Below are 12638 nucleotides of genomic sequence, written 5' to 3'. Positions count from 1 at the left end.
TGGTTTGCTTATATCATGCTTGGAAGAACAGCAAATAATAGGTGACAGTGGTGGAGCTGGAAATTTTTAAAAGACATGATTCTTGGGTCCAAGTCGTTTTTCATTTTTGTTGTAGAATGGCCTCAAAATGGTAATTTTTGGTATGGTCTTTTAGAAGTTTAGAATATCTCAAAACCACCGAAGTTTAGAATATCTCAAAAAGGTGAATTTAAGAGAAACGTGAGAAATTCACAGAAACCTAGGACTAAATGCCTTCTCACATGATCAGAAAGGAGAAAAGGCTTTGGAAGTTCCTTAGAGTTTCTAGCTGTGCTGGCTAGTTATTCTGACCTAATGCATTGGGGTGGGGCAATGGGTACCATGCATGACGGTGTTGGGCTGCTTAGAACTTGTATAAGAATGGCTTAAAGTGACATCATCCAGTCTCAAATGTTTGATGCTGAAAAGACTCAGGACTGACAGCTTAGAAGGTAAAAGCCCCTACTGCTAAACGTTGGGACACTGTCCTAACTGGACCAAGTATATAGGATCTGTAGATACATTTGCATATTACTTCATTAAACAGTGAATTAGAAAATCTTGAGAACTTCCTTTAAGAAATAATATTCAAGTTTTTTTTTTTCTGTTCATGGGACCATGTATGATTTGTCTTCCATCTCCTGATATTCCCCTCACTCACTTCATGACTTCATCATACTGGTTTCTATTCTGCTCCTCCAAGATTTCCCTTCCTGGGGTGCTTCTCCCTAGCTTTTTGTGTGGAAGACTCATTCTCATCTTTTGGGTCTTGGCTCAAATACCATTTCCTCAGTAGGGACTTCTCTGACTACAGCTGTTTTCTCTGACTACAGCTGACTATAGCTGTCTAAAGTTTCCTACTTCTTTTTCTCCTAATTTCATCATCCTATTTTTTAAAAATGTCCTTCATCGCATAGGTTGTAAGTAACTTCACAACATAGGTTGTAAGTAACTTGTTAGTTTATTTACATTTACTTGTTATGATGTGCCTCTCCCTTCTTGTCCTGCCAGAATATAAGTTCCTGAAAGTCAAGAAACTTGTGAGTCTTGTAGACTTCCTCATCCCCAGTATTTAGCCTGGTGTCTGGTGCAAGTAGGTGTTGAATAATGTTTTATGGGTGAATGAATGCATGAATGAAAAAGTGAATAAATGAAAGAATGAACAACATGTTTGCTTTATGCATGCACTACATTTGAGAAGCTTCCAATTTTATTCAATAGACAGAACAAAAGGAAAAACAGGAAAAGACTACAGTTGTAAGAAATTGGAGAGATCAAGACCATAGATGCAATAACATCCAGAATTGTCAAAGATTTTATTTCCACCAAGAATATTTTGGGAATCTTTTGTAGAGGGCATGCTTCTTACGATGAATGAAGGATGAGAGAAGAGAGAGTATTTAAACAAATGTCTATGAATGGCAAGTTAATAAAAGTGAAAGTTAAAAAGACAATACATTTTCTATTTGTGTTGTTATTTTAATAATAATAACAAAGTTATGATAAAGTGGGGGAACCATTGAAGATCTTATGTGCAGGGAATGGGGGCAGGAGAAACAATTCTGTATGTGGCGGCAAGTATTCTTCTCCATTGTGAAAGTGAACCGATGATTGACCTTCAAAATGACCATCTAGGAAATTTAAAAATTGAAGTAGGCTTGGGTAAAAGTCAGACCATGGGCCACAAAAGGTAGAAGCCTCTTTTCTGCTCTTCAGCAGAAATCTTTAGGCTAAACCTATGATTCCTACTGCTGTGGGTTCTTTCAGAGCAGAATTAAACCATTTCAGAAAACAGTTATATGTGTGAGTTGGAGTTCAGAGGAGAAAACTTACTTTAGAGTTTGATATTTAAAAGATGCTTGTTATGCATCTTTTTAATAAATCAATAAGAAAATCAAGAATTAAGTCATAATGAACTGGTATCTTGGAGATACATTCAAACTTCCGTTAGGAAGACTGGCCTATTTATAACATCTGCCCACCTTTAACCTGGTATCTCAAAGAAAAGCTAAGGTCAGCTGTATAAATTGAAATCACTGCATCATTATAACATCAAGGAGGCAAGATGCTTCATATCCCATGTATCTCAAAAAAGAAAAAAGCTGGCTAACTTGATAAAGGGAACTTGCAAGCCAGAACTTTTTTTTTTTTTCTTTTTGGCACTGAAAGAGGAAATTTAGAGAGAGAATCCAAGATGGTAGACAGAGGTCTCAAAGTTCTGGCCTGGAGGGAAACGAGGTGAATATAGGAGTTAGGGCTTATGAAAAAAGGTAGCTGCCTCAAGACACCTGAGAAATTTTTTGTAAACGTAGAAGTAAATTCAAAGAGAGTATTTGTATATTCAAGTATTATCCCTAAATAGCCCCCTGAAGTATTCTTCCTTGACAGAAAACTCTTTGGAGTAAAGAAAGATAACTCAAAAATGTAATTAAGTCTGCTGTTTGGCATTTTTAGTCTTCCTTTATTTGAAATTTTCTTTGTTTAGTTTTATTTTGGTTTAATCAACTTGATGTTGCAAGTATTTTTTACCCACATTATATTATGACATGAAAAAAATTTGTAGCTGAAAGAATAGAGAAATAACCCATGAAACTGATTAGGAAATCATAGTCTCTTATATTAGTGTGTTTTAAAGCATAATAGCACCTGGTTGCAGAGGCTTCTGAAGTGCAGAGAATCTCACACTCATGAGTGCTATCTTGAGGGCATATTCACAGTAGCCACCTTACCCAAGCCACTCAGATACTTTAGGCTTAGCTTTTAAAAATGACCTGCAGGAGGGGACCAGAGCCATAGAAAGTGGTAGAAACAGAATTCACAACCAGAACCCAGACCTCAGTCAGCTCAACGGGCCTCTTTCATTTCTAAGGACCCTCACATAACTCCCTGGCTAGTGACCATCACTGACCCGGGATAGTAACCTCAGCCTCTCCATGGATTTAGGATTAAGCCTTGCCAGTCCCTGGAAACTGATCAGAGGACCAAGCAGCAAGTTTCATGGCTGACCAGAGAACATCATTTCTGAGTCTCATAAGCCTTTGGGTTCAGAAATTTTAGTTGAGATGCTGTTGTGACTTATTTGGTCACAGAGAGCTGATTGCCTCTCCACTTGCCTGTTTGGTAGTCACCAACCATCTCACATGCGTGGATGGCACTTTCTAGCTAAACTTAATCACAGTCCCAACAGGCCTAAGGAATCTCTTCAGCTCCTGTATAAGGAGTTGGTAAGGTTGGCATTTTCTTTACAGCACAGCAGATTTTTATGAAACCCCTCTGGAAGGTTTTACTGTAAGTAAACGGACCATTGACTGGAAAGCCAGAACCAGTGTTTCCAAGCCAGTGCAGTTAACACTCATGTATATGTGAGTGTGAAAAGCTTGGGCCATATAATCAGCATTATTTTATCAAGTGTTTTTGTGTTTTATTTTAAAAGCTTTGAATAACATCTTCACTGTGTCCATTGTTATCACACCCAGTGAGCCAAAATATCAGTGCATACAGTGAGCTCCAAGAGTGGCCCAGTTTGGGATTTAAAAGGTGTGTTTGAGTTAAAAGCATAAAAAGCCTTAAACTTTTAAAACTGCAGACTATTGTATCCTTCTAACTCCAGAACAGCTCCGTCTAATGCTGTCCAACTTGGCAATAAAAACAAAATGAAGAAAGCCGAAACACTTTTAGACTCACACCAAGTATGCAGTATTTCAGCCTGACAGGATTATTCCTTGGCTGGAGTGACTTACTTTGGAAGGGGAAGTTTGCATGGAAATGCCTTTGAGGTTAATTGTAATGTCATTAATGTGATGTTATAATCACATCTCTGAATTTCCTTCATAAATTTCTTTTCTATTTTTATCCTGTTTTTATTTTTAATACACTACTTTCTTGAAAAAGTCTACTGTAGTCTCACGAAAATACAACCCCCCCTTTTTAAAGCCCCGTGAAAAACTGGTTTTTGCGTAAACTGTAGTTTATAAAAGTGTGGTCATCTGTCCTCTCCTGCTTTGCAGTTCCTTTTTAGTTTTTGATTGTAACATATGCCTGCATGATGAGTGACTTTAAATGATCAAATTCAAATGGCAGCAGATATTGCACTGAGCTTAGAAAAAACAGGTCGTGTGCTAGTATTTCCATTATGACTGTTTAGTATAGTATTGCCCGGAATATGACAAAACCACCAGAGATAATTCTTTTTAAGAAAATCATCTGTTTAGCCAAATCTGTGGTAGATTTGCGGCACAGACTACAGTAGAGGAGGAACTCAGAATAAACCACAGAAACTGCTCAGGAACGCTGCAAGGCTGTTGTAATCAGATTGCTTGTAGCTACTTGGGCTGTTGTTGGTTCCGTCTGTTGTGATGAGAGCACAGGGCTAGCTACTAGGTTCTCTGGCGTTCCCAGCATTGTCTGTTCTGTTGACCTTTGAATGTATTTGTCTCAATTGTTCTTGGGCTGTGGGAGAAAGACTTTCGAATGAGAAAACAATGGCTCCCATCAGGGACACTGCTCCAAACCCACCCTTTGTTTTGGGCTCACTTTCACAGCAACAAAGTTCCAAGTTTGGTCATGCTGCCCTCCTGCCTCCTATGTGCTGATTCCCACTTCTGAAAACACATCTTGAATGTGCCTCTTGAAATGTTGTCATTTTTCTAATCTTGTTTCCTTTTTAAAACAAGCATTTTATTCCATGATTTGCACAGTTCTGCATCTATATCAATGACTTTTCACTCATTCCCCCTTTCCAATGCATTTCTTGGGTAAAAGTTTGTGTCCAGCCTGCCATTCAGGAAAGGCAAAGGTTTAGTTCAAATGTGCTACTTTGTGGTAGACAGTTGGAGTCAAATTCTGTTCATGAGATTTCTGTCTCCATAACCAGAAAACAAATCCCACTGATACCTACCAATCCTTATGATCTGATACAGAGAAAAGAAAATCTATACAGAATTCTCAGAAACATTTACTCTATAGAGCATTTAGCAAATAAATTTCTGGTGTAGAAAAAATAGGATATTGTACCAAAATTACAACAGATAGGAGACAGAATTTTAAAAGTAAGAATTATGATATTCAGAATTTATTTATATGTGTACCTGCTCTCTCTCTCTCTGGGTATATTTTATAATCAAAATATTATGAGGAAAGTTTGCATTTTGCTTTTTCTCAGATGGTAAGAGGTTTATATTTCTTTCGTTGTTCCGTAAAAATGATCTAGTCCTTTTTCCCATTAGTGAGCTATTGCTAATATTAGTACTGTGTACAGTCTGGGCCTGCTCTCACCTTTCTCTACAAATCCATCACCATGACTATTTTATAAAATAGTGAGTTTGACTAAATTGCCCAAATATTCCTTTTTCACAAAAGGAAGCTGTGGTGTCCAGCCAGTGACTTGCCTAAGGTCACACAGTGAAAAAACTAAAGATGGATGAAGTTAGACACCTCTTAAACATAGGGCAAGGATTTCCTTTTACAGCCTATGAACATCTATTCTCAAATCAAATGATTTCAGAGATTCTCCTGCCACTGCCCTGTATACAAAAACAAAAAACAAAATTTTCTTCCATAAATGGGAGAAATAAAGCTGCTTTTAATGAAGTTTTGAGATGCAGCACAAGTTAGTTAAATTCCTTCCAGTTGATAAGCACTTTATGTAAGACCTCTGTGAGTGAAACTGAAGAACTCCTTTGATTCCCCTTTCCATTATTGATCATTGTTTATAATCTCTTGAACAAAGAGAATACATCTACATTTTATATAGATGTCTAAAGGGAAACAAATCTAGTTTTAATTCCATGTTATGGTGTTGGTTTCAGGACCTTGGGCAAGTTGTCACTTGATTTTCTCATATATAAAATGGGGAGAATAACTGTACCTCCTTTGCCCATAGTAAATATTTGATAAATATTATCTCCAGACCTAGAACCAATGTGGAGAATTTCCAGAAAAGATGTATTGTTACAGTTTATGAAATTAATAATATGTAATTCACAAAGTTTAAATAGATAAAATACTTCCTATGCACTTATTATGGATTCCTTTATTCATCTCTATAATAGTTTTAGAAAAACTAATTCGAGGGACTATAGGCCCTGTGGAAACTCACACTCCACTTCTACTCTTATTCTTTTTTTATTCAAGTGATATTAGATATAATGAACATTAAGAGTAGTGTTCAAGGTTACCTTTAATGTATCCAGGGTTACTCATAATGTTTATTTTAACTCTTTGCACCAGGATTAAAAAAGAAGTGTGAGGCAGGGGTGGTGAGAGCATACTTTGAAGAGAACAAGGAGATAAATGGCCATCTGGGTTAGGCAAGATGGAGATGTGCTCAGAAATTATTTGTTAAGTTAAAGAATGTTAAAGAGACAATGAAAGTTTATGTAATAAAATAAGGAGTCCTTTGCTGATTTCTTTTCTTGTACCTCACAGATAGTTTTTGGAGCCATTCTCTTTGTAGGTTACTTATTTCCCTCACCAGTCTGTGGCCCTTAAAGCAAGGGTCTTGGCTGGGCATGGTGGCTCACGCCTGTAATCCCAGCACTTTGGGAGGGCGAGGCAGGTGGATCACGAGGTCAGGATTTTGAGACCAGCCTGGTCAATATGGTGAAAGCCCCTATTTACTAAAAATACAAAAATTATCCAGGAGTGGCGGTGCATGCCTGTAGTCCCAGCTACGCAGGAGGCTGAGGCAGAAGAATCGCTTGAACCCAGGAGGCACAGGTTGCAGTGAGCTGAGATCGTGCCACTGCACTCCAGCCTGGACAACAGAGCGAGACAGTATAAAAACAAACAAACAAACAAACAAGGGTCTTAGGATGAGCTGCCTAATATTTCATCTTTGTCTGCAAGAAAAGAAAGTAGAATAGAATATCTTTGGGTATGGGCCCTGTTTTTGAATTTGGTGTAGAGTGTTTTGAGACAAGATACAGCTAAGATCACCAGTCCTTGATAAGACAGAGTTTCTTTTCTCATATGTGCTTCCAAAGTCACAAACAATCATCCTGACTCTCCTTGGCCCACCTCAAACCACTCTATCCCCATTGGTTTGGATATGGTCAAGTCCAGACATGTCCCTCTAAGCAGCCAGGGCAGCAGAATCTCTACTTAACTAACATTAGTTCTTAATAGACTATGGGATATTGAACATAAAATCCGAATAGCTCTCCACTTGTATTTAGGATACATTTAACATTTTTCTCATAGTGTCTTATTTTTATTATTATATAATTAAGTAGATCTTATGCTAAAATTCACATAATGATAATAAATATATTCTCTATAAAACTCATTTTGGAGCCCTCTGGATCAATAAATTGGTTAGCATTATCAATATCATCTCTGCTTTGACATACCTGAAAATTACGTTTCTTTAAGTTAGGTAAATATTTAAGTATGAGAAACATCTGACCAATGTATTTAGCAGACTTTGTGAATTTTTTTAAAAAGATTGGTTTTGGAAAATACACACATACATTTTGCCAAGAACTTGCCCCCTAATGTTTAATCTTGTGGCTTTCAGGGGAAATCTAATTTGTATCCTTCGTTTATGCTCGACTCAACAGATTGTTGCACTGTTAGCCAAGTGTTGGATGGTCTTACAGCCCATGGGGCTTTTCAGGTTTCTTGATTCTCTATGGGCCCCCTTGCCTTGCTTCTCAGTCCCTGGTGGATAATGAATGCCATACATTTTAAACTCAGGCCAACTATTTAAAAATTAGGTCACACTACAAACAATGAGCTATCTCAGTATTTGTGAAAACTGCAGAATTATTTCTCTCCCTTCTTCCCATCCCCAGTGGCCACTCCGTTTTTACTGTGAGGTTTACTGGGGTAGCTGAAGATGATGACTGAAGGAAAGGATATTCCACTGAAATGATAGACTCAGGATAGAACTGTACTTTTCTATATGTGGATGACAGTGGCCTGGGAAAGGTGTTGGGGCTGCGTTTTGAGAACCCTAGGAGGCCATGGCATCCCCCTTAAGCCATTCAAACACCGAGCAACTCATTTGGGTTTGCGTTGTGTTGGATGACCACTGCAGCTTAATCAAGACTCCTTCTTGCCATTGCTTTGAATTTCCATCCACTTCGCTATTATTGCATGCTCTATCATTGCCAGGCCTTTGTTCTTCCACAAACACTCCTTGGCCCCTCTAGAACACAGTAGCAGTATTGTTGGTGATGAAGGGCAGAGGGGAAGGAAGGCTTGAAATGGGCCCAGCAGGAGCTGATGTCCTCTATCTCCTCTCAGATTATTTTCTCTCTTACCCTCAAGAAAGCTCCCCATCATACTCCTTAGTATGTATACCACACCGTATCCTAGAAGAAAGGCACCCCCGTCAGTGGGGCATAGAAAAAACCTAGGGCACGGTAGTCAACTAGAGTATTCCAGTGGCTCAGAAAAAAATTCTGGAGCCACTCTTCCTTTTCTTGTGAAGAGCTTTTGGGGTTTAACCATGGCAGGAGTTCCAGGTTGCTCTGCTTCTCTTGGTGAGGCACTTAACCTACAGGAGGTTCCACCTGAGGTCATGGGAGTCACTACTAGTGGCCTGGAACTTGAGGAAGAATAGAGGGGCTCACGGTCCAAATCAGAGGAGATGGAGTTTCTGACTTTCAGAGTAAAGCATGAATACCTTTTCCTATGTACATACTGTTAAATCAAGTGGTTGGATATTGTAGTACTATTTCTATCAATAATAGAGTATTTGTTCTATTATAGTATAACTGTAATTCTTTTTACATTGAAGTAGAACTAGGACAAACTATACCATTTGTCACATTATTTCCCAGGGTTCTAACTCTAAGAGATGAGTTCTAATTTCCCAGCAATAAATATATAGTTAAACTTTATAACCTATCACATTTTTTAATTGGAATTTATCTTCAAACCTCCTGTTAAAAATATAGGACTTTGAAATACTATGCAGCCATAAAAAAGGATGAGTTCATGTCCTTTGTAGGGACATGGATGAAGCTAGAAACCATCATTCTGAGCAAACTATCAGAAGGACAGAAAACCAAACACCGCATGTTCTCACTCATAGGTGGGAATTGAACAATGAGAACACTTGGACACAGGGTGGGGAACATCACACGCTGGGGCCTGTTGTGGGATGGGGGAGGGGGGAGGGATAGCATTAGGAGATATACCTAATGTAAATGACAACGGGTGCAGCACACGTGGCACATGTATACATATGTAACAAACCTGCACGTTGTGGTCATGTACCCTAGATCTTAAAGTGTAATAAAAAGAATATAGGAGTTTGAAAATAAAATTTGCCAGTATGGAAGCAGAGATACTTAGAGTCATTCTTATACCACAGAATTAGCGATTACTGTATCCAGTCTCACCATTTTATAGATGGGGAAACTGAGGCCCAGAATGGTTCTTCTGTGATCCCTTAGTATTTCCTCGCTTTGCATTTTCTTTTAGAAAATGTGAAAAAACTAATTGTTCCATGAAAGAAGGCACTGTTCATTATTAATGGAATTTCTTTTTATTCAATTTTGCAGTGTCTGCAACAAGATTATAAAAATGATAATTTGATTTAGAAGTCTTTCCAGCTTCAGCAAGGTTACTTTGTGGAGTTGGAGATAAATGACCAGAAGAAAACTTCACAAAATTAGTGTTTACACTTAATCTGGCAATGAGCTATAATTTGATTGGTAAAAAATTCATTTGGTGTACCTCTGGCCCTTTGCTGCTGGATAATGAAAATTTATATCTGCGTTTCAGACATCTGGGGAGGGCCTGACAGCTTTGGGGCTGAATGAAAGATGATGTCACACTGACCCCTGTCAGCATTTCCTCATAGACTGGTTACCCAAAACCCAACAGCACTCACACTTTTTTTCCCCGCTGCCAGAGCAGACTCTCGTTTTTATTTTGGAAGGTTAATGACACTGTAAATCTAATAGGCCATTTTAGTGCCATCATGTGGATATTAAAAAATCATGTGACCAGTCAGGGCACCATATGTGGGGTTCACCGTTGTCTAATGGCAGGAATAAGAGGCTGTAACAAGGTACTGAGGGCAGCCAGTGTTTGGAATTAATTTCAAAACCATAGCTACCTTTAAACTAATTCTGAATCTCTGCTAATGATTATTGCTTGCCATTTCAATGAAGTTTGCTTTAATTAGCTAGCTAATATCAGATTATGTTGGACCTCAGAAAATAATTTACCACTTATAAATTGATGAGTAGCTCATATTCTGTGGCACAGCACTGACCCACAGAACTTTCTGTGATGATGGGAATGTTCTCTGTCTGTGTTCTCCAGAAACATAGCTAGTGATCTAAGGAAATGATAATTTTAAGTAATTAAAATTTAAATAGTGACATGTGGCTAGTGGTTACCAGTTTGGATAGCACAATGATGGAGCAACTATAATGTAAGACTAGAATATCAGAAAACAACAACAAAAAAGCATTTCATTCAGGTATCTAATCTGCCTTTCATTGGTGCTATAGTGAAAAAGCCAAACTACCTGGTGACAGAGCTGAAGTCTGATTTACATTTGTATCATCATAATGCTTTTTGGACAGGGTAAAAAGATTTAGAAGAAAGTGATGCATAAATGAATGAATGAAGTGGTAACATAGATAATGAATAAATGAATGCAAGCAATTTAAGTGATTTTTTTCTATTTTACCAGTTCTTGCTGCCCTTTTCCTGAAGGACATGTCAGACAAAAGTTGTGAGATTTTACAGCCAGATGAATTCTTAGTGATCACTTAGCCCAACCCATTCAAAACCAGACCAGAGTGACTTCCAGGAGCTGCCACTGGCTTTTTTTTTTTTTTTTTTTAAACATCTCTTTACCTCTCCAAAAGCTGTGCTCTTGAGTACAGCAAAAAGCCCATAGGTCCAAGAGGGCTAAAGGCAACTGGGCACACAATTCACACTCTTTCACGAAAGAAGGTGGGAAGGGAGGGAACAATTCTTTTCGGATGTTAAGGTAATTGTGTAGCCAGATAGAAGTATGCAGAGGGAAATTGAAATAATTTCTGAATTTACTCCAAAATGTTACTGAAGTATTTAAAAATAACCATTCATGACTATTATCTAATATTACCCTCATGAAATTAGGACAAAGGTGATAGTTCTGGCGAAGAAGAAGATAATGATGATACTATTAGTTAACATTTGTTTACTGCATATTGTTTCAAAAATGATGCTAAATTCTATATAAGGATTACTTTAGTTAATCTTTGCAACCCTGCAAGATAGTTCCAGTATTTGTCCATTTTGCAGATGAGAAAAAGAAGAGAGTGTAAGTAGCTTGCTTAAGGTTGTGCAACCAATATAAGGCAGAAATGGATTTTAAATCCAAACAGCCTGATTCTAGAATTACATCTTTAAACATTATTGTATAGAGTGCCTTTCCCTAATCTTCGATTTTCTTCCTTCTTTCCTTCCTTCCTTTATTCATTGATTTAGCAAATGATTTTTAAGCCCCAACTATGTGCCAGATATTGTTCGAGCCGCAGGAAATACACTAGTCAACAAGACAGAAAAAATTCCCGCACTTATGGTCTTTCTCTTCTACTGGTGAGAAAAGACAATAAAAAAGTTAAGAAAAAAGTGTAGCTTATTGGCGGGGCATGGTGGCTTAAGCCTGTAATCCCAGCATTTTGGAAGACCAAGGTGGGTGGATCACCTGAGGTCAGGAGTTTGAGACCAGCCTAGCCAACATGGAGAAACCCAGTCTGTACTAAAAATACAAAAATTAGATGGGCATGGTGGTGGGCACCTGTAATCCTAGCTACTTGGGAGGCTGAGGCAGGAGAATCGCTAGAACCTGGGAGGCGGAGGTTGCAGTGAGCCAAAATCGCGCTACTGCACTACAGCCTGGGTGATAGAGGGAGACTCCATCTCAAAAAATAATAATAATAATAAAATTAAATGCAAGAAAGAGAAAATAAAGCAGGTAAGAGGAATATGAAGTGTTAGCAGGTGGGAGGAACAGGTAGAAATTTTAGGTAAAGGCAGTCTCACCGAAAAGGCAATATTTGAGAAAAGAAGCAAGTAAGTGTTCTTTTCTTTTTGCTTTTTTTTGAGACAGATTTTCACTCTGGCTGGAGTAAACAGCTCACTGCAGGCAGCCTCTGCCTCCCAGGTGATCCTCTCACCTCAGCCTTCCCAGGTAGCTGGTACTACCAGTGTGCACCACTATGCCTGGATAATTTTTTTGTATTTTTTTTGAGAGACAGGGTTTCGTCATATTACCCAGACTGATCTTGAACTCCTGAACTCAAGTGATCCACCTGCCTCAGCTTTCTAAAGTGTTGGGATAGCAGGCATGAGCTACCGTGCCCAGTCTTATTTTCTAACTATATAGTTAGAAAATGTATATTTATTTACTTATATTTATATTTGTTAAAATATATATAATTGGAATATATTATATATTAGAATTATATATATTAGAATAATATATATATTAGGTCCTTTAAAAAAACTTAATGAGATCGTTCCTAGGTTAGGAGGCAAACTTATAGTTAACTGTATTCTTGACAAAAAATTAGGATGATTATATATATATATATATATATACATGCTAGGATTATATATATATATACATGCTATTATTATATATAGCAAACTAATGTATATAA

The 12638-nt window shown here is 37.8% G+C and overlaps 1 protein-coding gene across 4 annotated transcripts in view; it reads left to right on the top strand.

Annotated features, from left to right (window-relative positions):
* Nucleotides 1–12638, top strand: part of MECOM (MDS1 and EVI1 complex locus) — a 302674-nt gene that overhangs the window by 152428 nt on the left and 137608 nt on the right. The window lies entirely within an intron of this gene.

This window comes from Symphalangus syndactylus, chromosome 17, assembly GCF_028878055.3.
Source record: "Symphalangus syndactylus isolate Jambi chromosome 17, NHGRI_mSymSyn1-v2.1_pri, whole genome shotgun sequence".
Lineage (NCBI taxonomy): Eukaryota > Metazoa > Chordata > Mammalia > Primates > Hylobatidae > Symphalangus > Symphalangus syndactylus.
Note: the sequence above shows the minus strand (reverse complement) of the source record. Positions and strands in the feature narration are given on the sequence as shown.